Source organism: Periplaneta americana, chromosome 2 (genome assembly GCF_040183065.1).
Source record: "Periplaneta americana isolate PAMFEO1 chromosome 2, P.americana_PAMFEO1_priV1, whole genome shotgun sequence".
Classification (NCBI taxonomy): Eukaryota; Metazoa; Arthropoda; class Insecta; order Blattodea; family Blattidae; genus Periplaneta; species Periplaneta americana.
Window position 1 is genome coordinate 62,949,021 of NC_091118.1, and position 20,106 is coordinate 62,969,126.

At 35.2% G+C, this 20,106-nt stretch overlaps 1 protein-coding gene across 1 annotated transcript in view; it reads left to right on the forward strand.

Annotated features, from left to right (window-relative positions):
* The first annotated feature begins 11,805 nt into the window (after positions 1-11,805).
* dyl (dusky-like) overlaps positions 11,806-20,106 on the forward strand; it is a 205,429-nt gene continuing 197,128 nt past the window's right edge. Inside the window, exon 1 of the mRNA XM_069817811.1 lies at positions 11,806-11,893. The gene's annotated coding sequence lies outside the window, so the exon portion shown is untranslated. The remainder of the gene's footprint in view (positions 11,894-20,106) is intronic.

Here is a 20,106-nt window from a genome sequence, read left to right on the forward strand (position 1 = left end):
TATGTATGTATGTATGTATGTATGTATGTATGTATGTATGTATGTATGTGTGTATGTGTGTATGTATGTATGTATGTGTTTATGTGTGTGTATTTATTCATACTGCAATTTTTTCTAAATAATTTTTTTAATTTATGTGAGGCACTGAATTTGTCTTTCTATTTTGGCACACACAGGCTAGGGAATTATTCTACAATTTAATATAAACATTCAATAAATATACTTGGTTTCCTTCACGGTATAATATGTTTTCCTTCTCCTGAAAAGTTTCAAAAACTGACAATGCGTTTCAGCTCCGATCGATTCAATTATGAAACACTGTATAAGTAACCTGTTTGGAAGAGTTTATTATAATCTAATGGAAGGGAGGTTTGCAATATATTTAAGAAAATTTAACCCGTTGCGCGAAAAGGGACTAAAGTCGTGAAAGGAAATTTTACAGGAGAACAAAAAACGAATTTGTGGTGTAAAACTGCATTTCTATGTTTTGACATCTTGCGCTACCTGTAGGCTTTTTTACTACTAAACTAGGACGTAGTTTTACACAGTGCTTCTTAAACACCTAAATCTTTTTTATAGTTTCTAAGAAAACAAGTGAAAACTTTAATTGTATTTTTCTCGAAAAGTACATAATGTAATATCAACATTCAATCTAAAGCACCTAGAATCATGATTTTTTTTAATGCTCAGTATTTCATCCTCTTTTTGAAATCACAGAAAACAAAAGAATGAAAAATTCGACCTTACGTCCCATTTCCTGCAACTAGTCACAAGTGTTATTCACTGTGTACATGTACAGAGACATCATTTTATTTTTACTAACATTTCTAATATTAACGTGCCTATACCTTTGGCTTAAAAGTTGTGAACCGGAAACACCGTTTGATACCCCCTTCCACTAGAGTTCGATGATAGTGGCGTAAGATACAAACAAATCACTTTACTAGGTATAGGAGGGATGAAAAGTAGTTCATCCATTTACGTAAACTAGGAAATATCGCGATTTTGAGTTTGATAATTTTCATTAGGTTTTTCTTTAGTCAAAACACAGTAAAATATTAACAATAAGTGTTTTTATACTCGAACTGAGCTGTCTATGTGGACGTATTCATTATGCAGCGCATATTATACTGTCTGTAACACATTAGCGTACAATATAGAGAATGAAGTTAAATTGAAAAATAATCATAATATGGATGTTTAAACACATATTTGAAAATGATGGCCTTTCATTTCTATACAGGTTTCAGTTCTTTTTTTGCATATTATCGTACTATAAACTATTGCATCTAATTCCAATTACCAGTTTCGTCTTTCGTACTAGTAACTCGTGTTGAAATAATTGTGTACCTACTCTATAAAAGAGTACCTTACGTACCGTAAATTCAATCTTCACTTCTGCCCGATCCGAAAAGATTAAATTATTCAGACATGCTATTTATTGTCCATTCAAGTGGTTTTGTCGAAGGTCGTAGAAAGGAGGGAAATCATGTGACAGTTAATTACTTAACGAGGCCTTTTTATTTAAGTTATTTTAAACAGTTGTATAATATTACGTAGACGTCCAATTCCTAACAGAAATTAATGTTTTCAGAAAAGAGCAAAGACAGCCCAGCCACAAAAGGACGGGCAGAAGTGGGTGGGGGAAACCGGGATGCGACATAGGCAAACGGACGACAGTACCTGTGCGAGAATATGATTCAATATTGAAAGCGAACATATTTCTGGAACGTACTATACTCATTAACTCAGTACTGTTTGTGTTTACGAAGACCGTAAGGCGACTTTGACTGTATATGCTTGGAGAACGGTTGTAAGTTTACTAGTAGGGGGGGGGGGTGGGAGTGAAGTACATTCAAAAACTCAGGTGCAATAAAAATTGAAGTAAAAATAAAATGATGTCCCTGTATAACTATAGAAAGTTGATACAAGTTTGTCATTGCTCATAGATGGATGAGTAACAGTAAAAACGTGTATATTCACTTTGAATCTGTTTGGTATGTAAAAATCATATAATTAACTTATTCAAAATAAGGTTCGGTGATTAACTGGAAGTAAGGCATCCTAGCTGATTACTTCAAGGTCGGTGGTGTGATATTTTATGCACAAGCTGCTGTCTGGAACAGAGTGAATGGTGAGGCTTTCTAATTGGCTGAAGCTAATTTCCAGAGAAAGCGTAGTCCGACTTCAGTGAATGAAACAGCTGAAGGTCACGGTTTATGTCCGGACGTAAAAGAAATCTCGGTTCAGTGCTCTCTCAACTGCAGCTCCTGGAAACGGAACGACAAGACTCATGATAATATTAATGATGCTGGAGGATACAACTCCAACCACAAAACCACGCTTTTTCTACACATATCAATGATTTTATCCATAAGAGACGATAAGTCCTATTATAGTTGGATGTACCAAAAATTGTACGAGTATAATGTCTCCCAAAATTTCTTGAAAAGTTTATGAATGCTAGTGAGGGAAAATGTTAGCAGGTATCGGTGTGGGTTTGTTATTTTCAATTGGCCTCAATTTCTAAAAGTTATTATGAAGTGTAAAGTTGTTTTTCTTGTTCAGATATACGGTACTTTCCCATTTTCTATTTTTGAGAATGATATATAGATATATACGGTATTTACTCGTAAATTAGACCTCAGACCCCATCCAAATTAAAAGACCTTCCTCATTTTTTTTTAAGTATTGTTTTATAAAAATGTTTTGTATGAGAATATTAGACCCACAATCAAATCCGGTAATAGAATTCTAGTGTCGTATTCTAAGTGAGATAGAATGCAATTCAGATACTGCATAAGAAAATGAATTCCCGGAAAAGTTATACGATTTCATTTAAGTTTTATGTTCTTGAATTTGTCGAGAAAAATGGAATGCGGGCTACGAGTCGTGAGTTCTCAGTGCAATTTATTTGATTAAATAACCGTTACATACTAAGTTATGTAAGTTTAAACATCTAAATATCTTTAGATTTAGTCTGTGCTAGTACAATAAAATAATCTTTACTTAGTTACAATTCAGGTCTTCAAATTGCATTTTCATGTTTCTATGTACTCGCTTTTAAGATCCGATGTGAATATAAGGCCCTCCAAAATTTAAAGACAAAAAAATCTGGTAAAAATAGTAGTCTTATTTTCGAGTAAATACGTTACATAATACATACATACATACATACATACATACATACATACATACAGTGTGGTTCACGAGGATTTACCGTCCTTTATGGAGCTTATTTCCGAAGACATTCTGAGCAAAAAATGTCATATAAACATGGGTCCTATTCTCAATATTTACAGAGTTACGTTTCGTTATTGGAACGCACTGCTGTGAACGCGTGATCTTGGTCAGCGTGCAGTCAGCAGCCAGCGCGAGCGCTACGGAAATCAAAGATAGCCGTATGCATTTACGTAGAGCGACGAGTGCCGTTCACAAGCGTGCGGCCAAGTGTACTCAAGCGGACGGCGACATTTTTTAAAATGTGCTGTAAACTCTCCAAGACAGTAAATTGGAATGCAAAATTGAACTACAAATAATTAAGTAGGTGGAAGTGGTGTGATTTGTAATAATTGTTGTAATAAGTGCGTAAGAATAATGCAATTTCCTCGTTAAAAATAGAAAAAGATGTCTGTACGAAGCAACTAAGAAGTTCACAGCACATTTTTAGCTTCATAACACTTGCCGATTAAAGAAATTATACTCCTGAATGGTTCATTCTCTATTTGTTTTATTGTTTTACCTTCAAAATAAAGAAAAAAACGTATTTTACAAACAAATTTAAATTAGTGTAACTCTGAAAATATTGAGAATAGGAATTATGTTATATGTTTTTTGCTGAAAATGTCTTGAGAAATAAGCTTCGTAAAGGAGGTAAATCTTCGTGAATAATCATGTGTATGTATGTATGTATGTATGTATGTATGTATGTATGTATGTATGTATGTATGTATGTATTTTTAAGTAGGTTATTTTACGACGCTTTATCAACATCTCAGGTTATTTAGCGTCTGAATGAAATGAAGGTGATAAAGCCGGTGAAATGAGTCCGGGGTCCAGCACCGAAAGTTACCCCGATTTGCTCATATTGGATAGAGGGAAAACCTCGGAAAAAATCTCAACCAGGTAACTTGTCCCGACCGAGAATCGAACCCGGGCCACCTGGTTTCGCGGCCAGACGCGCTAACCGTTACTCCATAGTGTGGACTGTATGTATATATGTATGTATGTATGTATGTATGTATGTATGTATGTATGTATGTATGTATGTATGTATGTATGTATGTATGTATGTATGTATGTATGTATGTATGTATGTCTATACAGGATGAACCGTAACTAATGTTATAAATTTATTTTGATATTTGATATTTCATTTTGTCAAACAACCTTGCATTTTAGTTCAAGTTCTTTCCATCTTATTCAGTTTCATTAAATCATCTTACCACCTGTTTATGCACATCTCTCTCACATTTTAAAATTGTACTGTTAATTAGGGTCTAATATTAACCCAGATTTTCCCACCGTCCTTTTTTAAGGACAGTTGCAGTGCCTTCGATATTATGTCATTGTTGGTGTTAGGGACATTTTATAAGTTGTGCGATAATGTTGGTAGTATTTGTTGGCTTTAGAAAATACACGTTCCTTGTTTCAGTTTATTTCAACATCATTTAACTGATTTTTTAGAGTAACTAATGTGCTACTGTATTTTTATCATAAAAATTTTTTGGACTTACCTGGGTTAAATTTATACCCAAGTTACTACTTTACAATCCACCTCTCCCTTATACAAGGTTGTTTCCGAGCTCTAATAACGAATTTGAATGACATCATGTGCGTCAGGAGTCACACGACAACTGAGCTGTGGCGCGAGGTGACAGACCAGTAGTGAGTGATCTCACAGTCAGAGTGCACGGCGACTCACAGCAGAAATTCCCAAGAAAATCGAGCCTTTTTGGGAGGGGTACATAACAACCCTTTCCAATGCCAAGTACAGTTAAGTGAAAATAAAATAAGCCTGCAATAAACGAGGTTTCGTTATTTCCAAGAAGGGCATCTTCTGTGTACTTAATAAGATTGGTAAAGCTCGAATGGAATTAATTTGTATCATCTCGTGGGGTGCGGCGACTTGTGACGGGGGTGGATTTGTTTGCTTTTTCCACTCTGGAATTAATCCCATCCGAGCTTTGCCAGTCTTATTAGGTACACACAAGATGCCTTTCTTGGAAATAACGAAACAATTTTTTTTGCAGGCTCCTATGATATTCACGTAACTGTACTTGGCATCAGAAAGGGTTGTTATGTACTCCTCCCAAAAAGGCTCGATTTCCTTGAACATTGCTACTGTGATACACCGTGCACTCTGATTATGAGATCACTCACTACTGATCTGTCACCTCTCGCCGCATTTCAGCTGTCGGTGTGATTCCTGACGCACATGACGTCATTAAAATTCGCTATCAGAGATCGGAAACAACCCTGTAATCTGTTAATCTAACCAATACCAAAACTATCTCACTTTTATTTCTCAACTTTCCTACATCCTTTATCCTTAACTATCCTAATGTTTTATTATTCTTTTATTTGGTTATTAACGACGCTATATCAACAACTCAGTTATTTAGCGTCGATGAGATTGATGGCAGGGAGATGGTATTTGACGAAATGAGGCCGAGGATTCGCCATAGATTAACTGAAATTCGCCTTACGGTTGGGCAAAACCTCTGAAAATACCCAAACACATAATCAGCCCAAGCGGAAATCGAACCACGCCTGAACGCAACTCCGGATCGGCAGGCAAGCGCCTCAGCTACTGAGCAATACCAGTGGCCTAATGTTTAATTACAAGGGTTCTTCACTATTACCTTTCCTTAAAAACTTTTATTCTTCCTTATGATCTTTTGATTTCAACGTTAAACTAGACTGAAGCCCGGTTCAGATGGTGCTGGTTTTCTAGCGTGTTTTCTTGCTGGCTAGCAAGCTGGGTGCCGTGGTGGGTACGGTGCTGGCTCCCGTGTTGTCTACGGTGATGGTTGTTGTTCTCTTTTCACAGTTCAAATTAGAAAATCATCTCATTTTTCATCTGTTGCCAGCACTCATGGTCAAAAAGAAACTAAACCGTGAGTGGACATTAACAATAGTAAATATCGTAATAAGGTAATTAAGTCATAAGTACAAAACAGCTAAAGTCCGATATTTAATTGCTGTTTCTTAGAAACTAATGAATATAGGAAAAACAAGTTTAGTTGGAAAACAACGAACATGGCGACATGGTTTCAGTGGTGATACTATATCATCATCTTTGGTTCCAGCCTGCAAACCAACACGAAAAATAGCAAGGAATCTACCCTCGAAATCCAGCAAACTAGCCACCAAAGTAGCCACCAGCGCGCATTACTTCCAGCAAGTGAGCACACAGGGTAGCCTTCAGCTCAGCCACCTTGGAATCCATCACGGAAACAAGCAGCGTCTGAACCAGGCTTAACTCATTATTTCCAATACATTTGCACTTGTATTTACTTAAGATCATTCTTCTTTCTTTTTGTAGTAGTTCATCCGACTTTTTCACTTCACTGCACTTTTCCATCTTTATTCCGTTTAACAATTTTATGCAATTTTCATGTGTCGTTATCCATCGCGTTTCATTACCAGTTTCTCAAATTATAGCATTTTCGAAACTTATTCATTCCCATCAGCTATAAAGAACTGATATTTTAGTAACAAACGCAATATCTCTTCTCCTCCACTCTTTGCGAAACTTGTCGTCTTCTATGCCCGTTTTTCTCAGTTTCCCGAGATTTCATGTGAAGCTCTCTGATTTTTTATCCCTGACTTCTGTTTCCCACTGGCTTGCGTCTGCTCTTCGACCATATGCTACTGAGTTGTTGAGGCCGGTCGACGATCCCACTTGGCTCAGTTGTAAATAGATAGATACAGAGATAGAGATAGAGAGATATAGAGTAGGGAGATATAGATAGATAGATAGATAGATAGATAGATAGATAGATAGATAGATAGATAGATAGATAGATAGATAGATAGATAGATAGATAGATAGATAGATAGATAGATAGATAGATAGATAGATAGATAGATAGATAGATAGATAGATAGATAGATAGATAGATAGATAGATAGATAGATAGATAGATAGATAGATAGATAGATAGATAGATAGATAGATAGATAGATAGATAGATATCGAGAGATAGATGGATAGATATAGAGAGATAGATGGATAGATCGATGGATGGATCGATGGATGGATCGATGGATGGATAGATGGATGGATAGATGGATCGATTGATAGATCGATCGATAGATGGATAGATGGATCGATCGATAGATGGATAGATGGATCGATCGATAGATGGATAGATGGATCGATCGATAGATGGATAGATGGATCGATAGATAGATGGATAGATGGATGGATAGATGGATCGATAGATAGATGGATAGATGGATCGATAGATAGATGGATAGATGGATCGATAGATGGATAGATGGATCGATAGATAGATGGATAGATGGATCGATAGATAGATGGATAGATGGATCGATAGATAGATGGATAGATGGATCGATAGATAGATGGATAGAGAGATGGATGGATAGATATAGATAGACAGATAGACAGACAGATAGATAACTAGATAAATAAATAAATGAAGTAATAAATAAATAAGTCAATCGACACGTGAATTTAATCCCGCTGTCTCGAATACTAAGCCAACCTGTAACGTTGTGAAGAAGGTAGTGTCACTGTGCTCCAAAGGGTTAATGTAGTGAGGTCTGCATTTACGTGTATGTTGTACTCTACTTGTCGACGTGTGGGCCGGAACTACGTAAGTGGGACCTCGGAGCCACACGAGCGTGCTACTCAAACTTGGATATTCTCTTCGTCAGTATGTGCTCTTTGCCTTCCCTTTTCTTCGTCCTTCGTATCCTCTTTTTCTCCAGTCTTCTCGTCTTACCCTTCTCCCTCCTTATCACCCTCACTTTCTTCACTTCTTTTCCCTTTCAGCTCTGTCCTCAACAGGACATCTTTTTATTACATATATTTCTTCAGTTGTTCTCTTAGTCTCTTACGAAGTATAAAGAGAAAGTGTTGTGGCGCTGCAAAAAGTGGATTTCGAGATTTTTCGAAAAATCCCATAGCTTGACTTTTCGAGCACCGGACCCTCGTAAAACGCTTATAATACATAGAAAAAGTAAAGTAGGCAAAATAAAAACATTTAAAGAAAAAACAGTTTTTGCTATGGTTATTGTCATTATGTATGACACAAGAAAAAAAGGTTTTAAAAATAAACTTTCCCTTCGGAAATTTTGTGTGCTCTCAGGGCCGGATTTAGGTATAGTGCCGACCCTAGGCTCAACTCTCACAAACAGTTTATGGGTAGCTATTATAGAGGCCATGGGTAGCTCAGTTGGTAGAGCAGCTGGCTACGGACTGGAAGGTCCGGGGTTCGATCCCAGGTGGTGACAGGATTTTTTCTCGTTGTCAAACTTTCAGAACGGCCCCGAGGTTCACTCAGCTTCCTATAAAATTGAGTACCGGGTCTTTCCCGGGGGTAAAAGGCGGTCAGAGCGTGGTGCCGACCACACCACCTCATTCTAGTGCCGAGGTCATGGAAAGCATGGAGCTCTACCTCCATGCCCCCCAAGTGCCTTCATGGCATGTTACGGGGATACCTTTACCTTTTACCTTTATTATAGAGGCCATGTTTAGTTTAAATTAGTTTTAAATGAAATGTTACAATTCAGAAAACAATAAATTACTGGAATCAAAATCCTTGGTTTTTACTTGTGAATTAAAAAGATTTCCTTCGCACTTTCTTCAAAGAGAAAACATTTAGTTAGTCGATCTGACGAAGCACATCAGACTGGATGCAAAGGAACATAAATTCAAACTTATTCATTCTTGAAACAAAATTCATTTGTGAAAGACATACTGTGATTTATTTTTAAGCTTTGGTTTTGTTGGTGATAAAATTTTATTATTATGAGTATTTCTTACTTCGATAGGAAATATAAAGTAAAGTGAAAAAAACCCAAACTCTTTGCGTAATAAACCTTTCATATCGAATTATAGTGCACATGCTAGAAAGTGATGAAACATTATTGTTGACGATATATTATATTGGAAATGTAACTGAGAGTTGTGGTTACTATTCATAGCGATAAATAATAAACACACATCCAGTTTGATTTTCAACAATGCATTCTTGTTTATAGAAGCAGTTAAATTTAAGCAATTTCAAAGTATAATAACATGATACCGGTATTACAATATAATTATGCAGCTGCATACTTTCCTTTTACTCTCGCCGCGACAATGCGATTACAAAACTATATCCGAAATAGAGATATAATTGTGGATCACCTTGTATAACAGGGATATGTAACTATAAGAAAGACATATTATGTCAGTATCAAGGATTCTACACTATCACCTCATTTTCTTCTCTTCATTCTTCCTCTTGGTCGGTCTGGGTAGCGTAGTCGGTATAGCGCTGGCATTCTATGCTCGAGGTTGCGGGTTCGATCCCGACCCAGGTAGATGGCATTAAAGTGTGCTTAAATACAACAGGCTCATGTCAGTAGATTTGCTGGCATGTAAAAGAATTCCTGCGGGACAAAATTCCGCTGATATAAGCTCGGCAGTTGCGAGCGTCGTTAAATAAACCATAATTTATTTTTCTCCCTCTTGTCCTACCTCTTATCTTTCTTTCTTTGCATGAAAACTTTCAGGAGAGAAGTACAATATGAGACGATACGTATTTATTGGGGTCGAAAGAGGATGGTTCTCGTGAAATGCACAGCTACTTGAGGTGTGGAGCAGACTGTCACAATTTGACAAGCATCCCGCGTCACGCCCCTGCTGATGTCGTCAGACTTCAGATCCGCTTCCACAAAGAAAGTTGCATACGTTATAGGGCTGCACATAATTACGTTATAATTGAAAATCTCGGTAGAAGTATTGAACTCAGTTTTTTCCTCAGTTCGCCTAAAATTCTGTTCGATACGTAATTTTATGCCGTTTGTTCATTGAGCAATCTACTTATATACCTAATATGGAACAGGAAAATATCATAAATAAATAAAAAATAAATAAATGAATGAATAAATAAACATATATATAAATAAATGAATAAATATATAAATAAATGAAGAAAGAAAGAGATAAAGAAAAAAGAAATAAAGAGAGAAAGAGATAAAGAAAGAAAGAGATAACGAAAAAAGAAATAAAGAAAGAAAGAATAAATAAATAAATGAAGAAAAAAAAATAAATAAAAAATAAAGAAGAAAAGAAAAAAAATAAATAAATAAAAAATAAAGAAAGAAAAAGTAAATAAATAAATAAAAATAAATAAGGAGAAAAAATAAATAAAGAAATGAATAAATAAAGAAATAAATAGATAAAGAAAGAAGGAGATAAAGAAAGAAGGAGATAAAGAAAGGAGATAAAGAAAGAAGGAGACAAAAAATAAATAAATAAGGAAATAAATAAATAAATAAATGAACAAATAAATAAATAAATATATAAATAAATGAAGAAACAGATAAAGAATTGAAGAAATACATAAAGAAATGAAGAAATGTATAAAGAAATGAAGAAATATATAAAGAAATGAAGAAATATATAAAGAAATGAAGAAATAGATAAAGAAATGAAGAAATGGATAAAGAAATGAAGAAATAGATAAAGAAATGAAGAAATAGATAAAGAAATGAAGAAATAGATAAAGAAATTAGGAAATATATAAAGAAATGAAGAAATAGATAAAGAAATTAGGAAATATATAAAGAAATGAAGAAATAGATAAAGAAATGAAGAAATAGATAAAGAAATTAGGAAATATATAAAGAAATGAAGAAATAGATAAAGAAATGAAGAAATAGATAGATAAATAAATAAATAGATAAATAAATAGAAAAATAGATTAAGAAAGAAATAAATAGATAAATAGGTAGATAGATAAATAAATAAATAAATAAATAGATAAATAAATAAATAAGTAAATAAATAAAGAATTAAATAAATAAATAATTAAATAAAGAAATAAGTAAATGAATGAATAAATAAATGAAGAAATAGATAAAGAAATAAATAAATAGATAAAGAAATAGATAATTGAATAAAGAAATAGATAAATAAATAAAAAGAAAGAAAGAAAGAAAGAAAAGGAAGAGGGAAATAAATAAATAAATAAAGAAGGAAAGATATAATCGTGACTTAGCTACGTGATGCCATCTATCGATTCAGCCATATTAGACTGAAAGGTCCGATGAAGTCCCAATAGATTGCTCTTCCGCCTCCTCTGGCTGATGCCGTATGTAGGCCTACGTCAGGCAAAATACTGCATCAAGTCACATCATTTTCGGTTAATACTATTACATAAATGATAATGAATATTGAAATTTGGAGGAGTGACGATGGAATGATGGAGGGGAAAAGAGAATACTCCGAGAAAAACATTCAGTAAGTTTGGCTTTGTCCACTAATTCAAGTCTGCCATCACCGTGATTCGAACCCGAGTCCGCAATCATCCTAAACCAGCGTTGTACCAACTGAGCTAAGAAGGCGTCTGCTATTTTTGTATTAGCTACAGTATTAATTTTCAAGTAGTTATTAGATACGAACAAAGGTATGTGACACTTGTGGCTCGCTTTGTACGTCCCTAGATTGTTAGTAATTTGCTTCCGAATTCGTGGGACGGCAAGACGGAAAAGCCTAGGTGTGAGGCTGGCATCCGTGACCCATAATATAAAGCTGCTTTCCGCCAGATCTGCTTCAGTTGTGCGGGCGAGTCGCTCCTGTCAGGCGAAAGTGTGAGAGGTGTGGTGACAAGTGTGCTATATCTGGATTACGTTAGGGCACATCATTGCGGTAAGTGAACTGAGAAACGATTAAAGATTTGAAGGCTGAGGTACAGTAGCAATACATATCAACTAATGAGCTAAGTGGATGAAGGGGATACGTTACATCAGGTTTAAATGTGGGTTTTCTCAATGTATGATGGTGATGTATGTCAAGCTAACCTCTAAAACTTATCAAATCGTTAAAAATATCTGTTATTAAGCATTTTAGAGAGCTGGGGTAAGTTTTAGAAGTTAGCTTGACACATACCATCAATATCCGTTAAGAAAATCCACATTAAAAAAATGTCACATACTCCCTTCTTCCACTTAACCCTTCAATTATGCGTGTTGTGAAATTAGATAGGTAGGCCTATATACGGTGAACCGTAAGTAATGTCATTAATTTCAGGGGGGTTATTCTTTGAGGTATTTAAAACAGAAAATGTTAATACAATTTTGCTAGTTTTTGCTTCCATCGTGACATAAAAGTTGTTTTATATGAAATATTTCATAGCGTATTTTGTAAAAGCCATTGATATAATTTTCAATATGATCAATCAATTTAAAAGAGCAGTGCATTATGATAATAAATTATTGAAAGAATTTTAGTTTTGTCCTTTAAATGTGCAGAAATTTGTTACGAACAAATGTAACTTTTCGTTCTGAAAAGGAATTTTACAATGTGGAGAAATTTGATCCGAACAAATGTAGCATTGTAAAATCTCTTTTCAGAACACAAAGTTACATTTGTTCGGATCAAATTTATCCACATTTAAAGGATAAAACTAAAATTATTTCAATAATGTATTATCATAATGTCCCGGTCCGTGGCGTCGTGGTCTAAGGCATACTGCCTCGGACTCGCGTTACGGAATGCGCACTGGTTTTTTTTTATTTTAGTAGGTTATTTTACGACGCTTTATCAACATCTAGGTTATTTAGCGTCTGAATGAGATGGCGATAATGCCGGTGAAATGAGTCCGGGGTCCAACACCGAAAGTTACCCAGCATTTGCTCATATTGGGTTGAGGGAAAACCCCGGAAAAAACTTCAACCAGGTAACTTGTCCCGACCGGGAATCGAACCCGGGCCACCTAGTTTCGCGGCCAGACGCGCTGACCGTTACTCCACAGGTGTGGACTGCCCACTGGTTCGAGTCCTCATGGGGGAAGAAATTTTCTCATGAAATTTCGGCCAGTGTATGGGACCGGTGCTCACCCAGCATTTGGGAAGCTACGGTAGGTAGCGAAATCCGGTTACGAAAGCCAGTTATAACGTCTGAGAGAATCATCCTCCTAACCACACGATACCTCCATTCTGGTTAGATGATCGTCCACCTCTGCTTCGGCATGTGGACTTGAGGCCAGCAACCGGCTAGTCGGTCATGGTCCTTCATGGACTGTCGTGCCTCGGATGATTATTATTATTATTATTATTATTATTATCATCATCATCATCATCATTATCATCATCATAATAGGACTACACTGCTCTCTTAAATTGACTGAGCATATTGGGAATTAAATCAATGGTTTTCCCGAAACACGTTATGAAGTGTTAAAAAAAATTATTTTGGAAAGGAAGAAAAACGAGCAATATTTGAAAGAATAACCTCAGAACTTAATGACATTACGTACGGTTCATTCTGTATTAATGTTGCCAATCCGGTTTTCGCCCGTAAAGTTCGATTTTATTCTCTCTTGTTTAGTGGCCAGTTAAATTGTTCATCCGGATGCGATTTGTCCGGTTCTTTTCTTGTCGAAATATTGTTTTTCGGTAATGTTCCTTTATACAAGACTTTAAAGCTATTTAAAGTTACTCTTTCTTAAAAAAATTACAAAGTTATAAATGTAAAAGTGATTAATCACTGTTATTCGTTTCCCTCATTAAGATTTGGATTCAACAGTGCGCCCATAGATATTTTCAAATTTTTAATTTGTTTAATATTTTTTTATTTTCTATTTAAGGCTATCGAAAAGCCCTGTGGGCCCCCACAGAAAGTAATTATAATTTTAGTTGTATTCTTAATATTACAGTTGTAATCCCCTGGTAAAGGGGAGGAGAAGGCCTCATGACCCTATCTCTACCAGGTTAAATAAATAAGTATTAAATACTATACTATAAAAAAAACATTTGCTATTAACGTTAATTCGGCACTGAAAATGCTGAACCACTCTCCCGTTTTCTAGATATATTATTGTATATCCGGTTTTTCAGTAAAGAAAAGTAGACTTAGTTTTTGTTTGCCGTACACTATGATGCTGTTTTATTTTTGCTATTTTACGGTATTGAGTTGGACTAAAATCAACTCACCATCTACATATCGTACGCTACAACATGAATTTTGTCCACCTTAGCTAGCATGCCTGACCATGAAACGAGCTGATCCGAGTTCAATTTCGGTTGAAACAAGTTACCTGGTTGAGGTTTTTTGCGGGGTTTTCCCTCAACCCATTAAGAGCAAATGCTAGGTAATTTTAGGCCAGTCATGTCAATTGATGCCCATAGGAGCAAGCGCGCGCTTTAGAGCTCAGGAGAGCCTGAGCGCTTTACAGCGGAAAGGAAAGAGACAGACGAAAGAGGTGATAAATGCCGCTTGGTCGAACTATGTTCAGGGATGGCCAGCACTGATTCAATGGATACAGGGAAGAGAAATTATTAATACTGCATCCATGTTAATTTTTATACTTTTCAGAGAAGTCTAAGTTCATTATAATGATGTAAGTTTTAATTTTAATGCCCATTTTTCACAAGTTTGATTTTTTTAATTCAAAATAAATATTTTCTCAACTCTTTTTTATAGAAAAGTGAAATTTTCAGATATAGCCTATTTATATAGTAGCCTTTTCGTAAATCTAATATACCGTAAATACGTATTACTGAAGATAGTGTATTGAACATTTTGAAAATATTCGCATGGAAATTATTTGTAAGGAAATGAATTAACAAAGCAATTACTGTTACATCATAAGCAAAAGATACGTGTCCATATGTTGTATAAATGCCAGCTCTATAGCTTCAGCACATTTCGAGAAAATAATTTAATATTCTGATGATAGGAAGTTGCTCACCAATATCACCTTATAAACGTAATGCGATAAGAGTTTTGTTATGGAATATTAGTTGCAATTAAAACATATATACCACCTGGTAACTTTTCTTTGTACTGAACTATTGTTTTGATTGTTTATTGACTACTTTTATAAGGCTAAGGGTACCATCAATATCAATTCCAAATTATCATGTCAGACTCAATCTCTTTTTTTGAGATATCACTTTCTTTATGAATGATGTGTTTCATCCATTTAGTACAGTATAGTTGTTCTACTATGGAATGTATGTGAATATTTCTTCTTAACTCTTTATTCTGTTATTAACATTTAAAATACAACTGCAATATTAAGAAATTGGTATTAGTGCTTTTGTTTTAAAGACAATATAGATAATATCAAACAGAAAGAAGCCATAAAAGAATAACGACATAAAATTTCACGTTCCGTCTGAAGTGTGTGCACCACTGTTTTCTTAATCCAACAGGCTGCTTATTCATATACGCAACCCTTCCTCTTTCCATACTTAGCGCTTGATGCCCGCGCACGACGTCAAGGACAGAAAAATGCGCTTGCTTTGACATCACTGTTTTAGGCGATGGATCTTGGACTCATTTCGCTGACATAATTACCTTAATGTCATTTAGACGCTAGATAACCATAGCAGGTGATAAAGCGTCGTAAAATAGGCCCTAAACCTTATTAAAGTTGGCTCGTTCTGCGTTTGTCATACACAGCAATATGAATTGAATTTAAATGGAAGGTGGGGTTGTGACAGACCGAGCACTGTGACCTAAAAGTCTATTGCGCTTTTCCGTCATAATATCCTACTAGTCTAGTAGTTTAATGTTATTGCTGAACTGTATCGAACTATGGACTGTGACAGTTGATAGCTCATCAAGCTTAGGAAAGTGTTTTCCAAAGAAGCACAGAACTACCTTTCCTTTCCTTTTCAATCCATTCATTCATTCATCTTTCTTTCTTTTTTTTTCTCTACCTTAACGAAGTGTCCCAATAAAGTTGATTCTCGCTTTGTATCTCATAGTCTTATCCACTGCTTACATTATCGATCAATAATACTGAAGTTAACTTATCCATATATTCCATACATTCTGACATGTGTCTCAACTTATCGAAGTATCACACTTAAGTCGACTTGTCCTGTACGTCTCGTACGCAGCATCATGTAATGCAGTGGTTCCCAACCGGTGTGTCGCACAGAGCCATAGAGTGTGTCGCGAAATTTTGGAATTGAAAAATAAATTTTATGCTGTCCAGGAAGTCTCTTTACAACGCATTTTTTTTATTTACAACGAAGTCTTTGATATGGTACATTTTATTTTGAGACAGACTTTACCAACGAAACTTGAACACCTGCAACGATGCTCAGTTTAATTTTTCTGCTTGGCGATAATGCGAATGAAATTGAACACTTCCAGCAATATACAAATCTGGCTTTCAGGTAGTAGCTCCCTGTAAAGCAGATTTGAATAATTTCAAGGAAAAATTGTTCCGGGGCCGAGTATCGATCCCGGGACTCTTCGCTTAGCGCGCGAACGCTCTACCGACTGAGCTACCCCAGGAACACAGTATTTGTGTGCACTCACAGTTGAGTTCTGGCGTCTTGTCAGCTCATGTGAGTTGTGTGGATATAAAAGGAAAAATTGTGACGGTGTCGTGTATAGTTCCTGGGGTAGCTCAGTCGGTAGAGCGTTCGCGCGCTAAGCAAAGGGTCCCGGGATCGATACCCGGGCGCGGAACAATTTTTCCTTGAAATTATTCACTTCCAACAATGCTTAGTAATTCGTTTACTCTTCCCACTTAGTGATAAACAAAGTTTAGAATCGTCAGAACATATTGGTCAGTTTCAGTATATAGTACGTGTGAGCGGGTGATAGTGCGATTATTTTATCAAAAGTACTTTACTTAGATTTTTATGGACATATTTTTAATTCAAAAAACTCAAATTAATTAAGTTCTGGGTTAGATGACAGCAGTGCTAATTCAAATAATGTGAGCGAAAGTTCCCTTCAGGATTCGCAAAAACCTACTGCGTTTCGTAAATATAGTGATGAATACTTACAATATGGTTTTATGTCGCGTGGAGATGAATATAAACAAAATCTCGAGTGTCTTATATGCGGAAATGTTTTATCAAATCAATCGATGGTGCCGAATAAACTAAAAAGACATTTAGAACTGCCGTTTTCAACCTCATACTTATGTCAATCAAAAGTTTCTACCATGAAAATAGTGAACTCTAAAGAAAGTAACAGACTGCTGCATCTTGAAGATGATTTACGTGTTGGCCTGTTAATCATGAGGCCACGTATAGAGAAATTTTATGCAACCCACAAAGCGCAGATTTGACATTAATTTAAATAGGCGAGTTTTAAAAAACAATAATAAAAATATTTTGTCGGACATCCAGAATAGACAGGTTGAGATTTTTGACACATACCTTTGTTTTTTTTTCTAATGCCACTCAAGTTGCTGGTTTTTTTTTTAGATTGTGTGTCAACATCGACCTACTTACAACACTGGATGTCCGACACTACATAGAAATTGTTATTAGTGCTCTTTCCTGACAGAATGCTCTGGAACGGTATTTTGGCACCATTTTGTTACTTTTTCATCATGGAACAGAAATATGTGTGAATAACTATATTTTTAATATTAGCTATTTTTCTTTGAATTCCGCTTAGACCTTCGAAGAAACTCTTAGTTGGACGAAAAGGAGGTTAAAAACGACAAAATTCCCGTGCAGTGAACAGTAATCATCTCCCCGTCCGCATTCTGCACAGAGTTCCAACAACTTTTTCTCCAGAAGAAAAGCACTGGTTGTTGTTATTATTACATTACTGTTATTAATAAAAACAAATAAGTGTGTCGCGATATCGTGGGCGTTCAGTAAAATGTGTCGTCAGTCAAAAAAGGTTGGGAACCACTGATGTAATGTTTCACCTATTTATAACTTTCACATTGACGCCCTCTTTTTACATAGAACATTGCAACAAACGTTTTTATTTAAGTATTGCATTAAAATCGACTCTTCCTGTATATCGTTGTTTTACCGAAGAAGCGCGCTGAAGTTGACTCTCTCTGTAGGCCTCGCACACTGCGACATGCTTCTCTGACAAGTTAAGTGTGATATTGGGTGAGCGAGTAGTCCTAACTGGAATCTCAAGGTTTCCAGTCCTTAGGCTTTTGTGTTATTTATGTCTTCTTTATTCCAAGCTCTTCTGCCCGTCGTCTGCTAGCTGGAACGAGTTGGGAAGGTGGATTTGTTTTCGGAGCACCGACTTGTCTAGTGCCTCAGCGTGGTGTGGATTGCCGTCCTTCATACTCTCTCGTTACGTAACAGATTTGTAATGCGGATATTCAAGAGTTACTAATTGTACTCATCTATAAAATGCAGTTAGTTACATGGTTTTGGTGTATTATACTTCTTAGACCATAACATTCCTTCAAATTTATTATATTTTTCCTTATTTCAATTTTTTATTCTCAATGTCTTTTTTCCCTTTCCTCAATTCTGTATTTCTTTTAATAAATATTTTTACTTTATTTTCATGCCAAATGTCTCAATTTCATCAATAAATAATAGATATATATATGTCTATATTTATTAACACTACAATAGACTATACACTCGGTGGAAGTTATATATAATATAAAATAATATTGCAATAATTACAGTAACAAAATTAAAGTGGAATTGGATAGGGCACACAATAAGGAAAGAAGATGAAGCAGTAGAAAGAATAGCTTTGGATTGGAACTCCCAGGGTAGTAGAACAAGAGGGAGGCCAAAAAATACATGGAAGAGAACAGTTTTGGAGGAAATTGCTAGGGAGGGGAAAACATGGAACGAAGTGAAGAAGTTTGCTACAAATAGGGTCCCATGGAGGCACTTTGTGAATGCCCTATGCTCCTCATGGGAGTTACAGGAGTTTGATTGATTGATTGATTGATTGACAGTAACAAAATTACAATTATTACAATAATAAAATAACATAGTAATAACATAGATAAAATAAACATAAACTTAATTCTAACTATAAATAAATAAATGCAACAAATCTAGCACTATAAATAAAAACAGTGCTATAATGACGCCTACTATAAACAAAAGTAAACCTAACTTATAAGTATTTCTATTAAATCCAACTATTATCAACTTAAGTAATTACAAGTCACCTTAATTAATTACACGTCAACTTAATTAATTACATGACACAATTTAGATAATTACATTGCACCTACAATTAAATTCTCAAATTAAGCTTTTCAGCCTTTTTTAAATGTATTGATATTGAAAGAACCACCCTGAAAAATCGCCGCACGTAAGCTGTTCCAGTCTACTGTTGTGCGGTTAACAAAGGAAAATTTTGCCACGTCCGTTCTTTGTTTTCTGCATTTTAACTTCCTAATATGATAGACTCTGCTTAAGTATGATGGTGATACTAATCTAGCATTGATGTCGGTCCATGCTTTGTGTCCCATTTGTGCCTTAAACAATGCGGTCAGTCTGGTTTTTCGTCGCCTTGATTTGAGAAATTCCTAAGTCTCTACTAACTCTTCGCCATGTCTCTTTCCCATTTTGACATATTTTGCTGCCTTGCGTTGGACCTTTTCTATTGAATCGATTTGGTTTCCTCTGTACGGATCCCAACCTACTGCTCCATATTCCGTAATTCTTCATCGACCCACAAGCCGAAAAAAATAAACGTTTTTGTTTAATTGGAAAATCCCTCAGTCTTTTTTTCATAGACTTGTTTTCCTTATATATCGACGAATACTATATATATATATATATATATATATATATATATATATATATATATATATACAGTATATATATGAATAATTTACTATTTAAAGAGATCACCTCCTTATCTCTAACTAACACATCCAGTTTAAAAAGTGACAGAGGTTTCAGGAAATTCCAATTATTGTGTATAATGTCTATACAAGAAATGGTTTGTTTCCAAACCTGATATTTCACATTCAGTTGTTTTTACGGGAAGGATATTTAAAATAAACGAGCCAATTTATTTTTAAACGTGTTTGTTGTTATCTTAATTATATTTTATACCATTCTATGTACTTAATGTACTAGAATATTTCATAGTTTCTCAATTAAAATACGAGATAGGGTAAACTGTATAGTGATTGACCACTTAAGCTA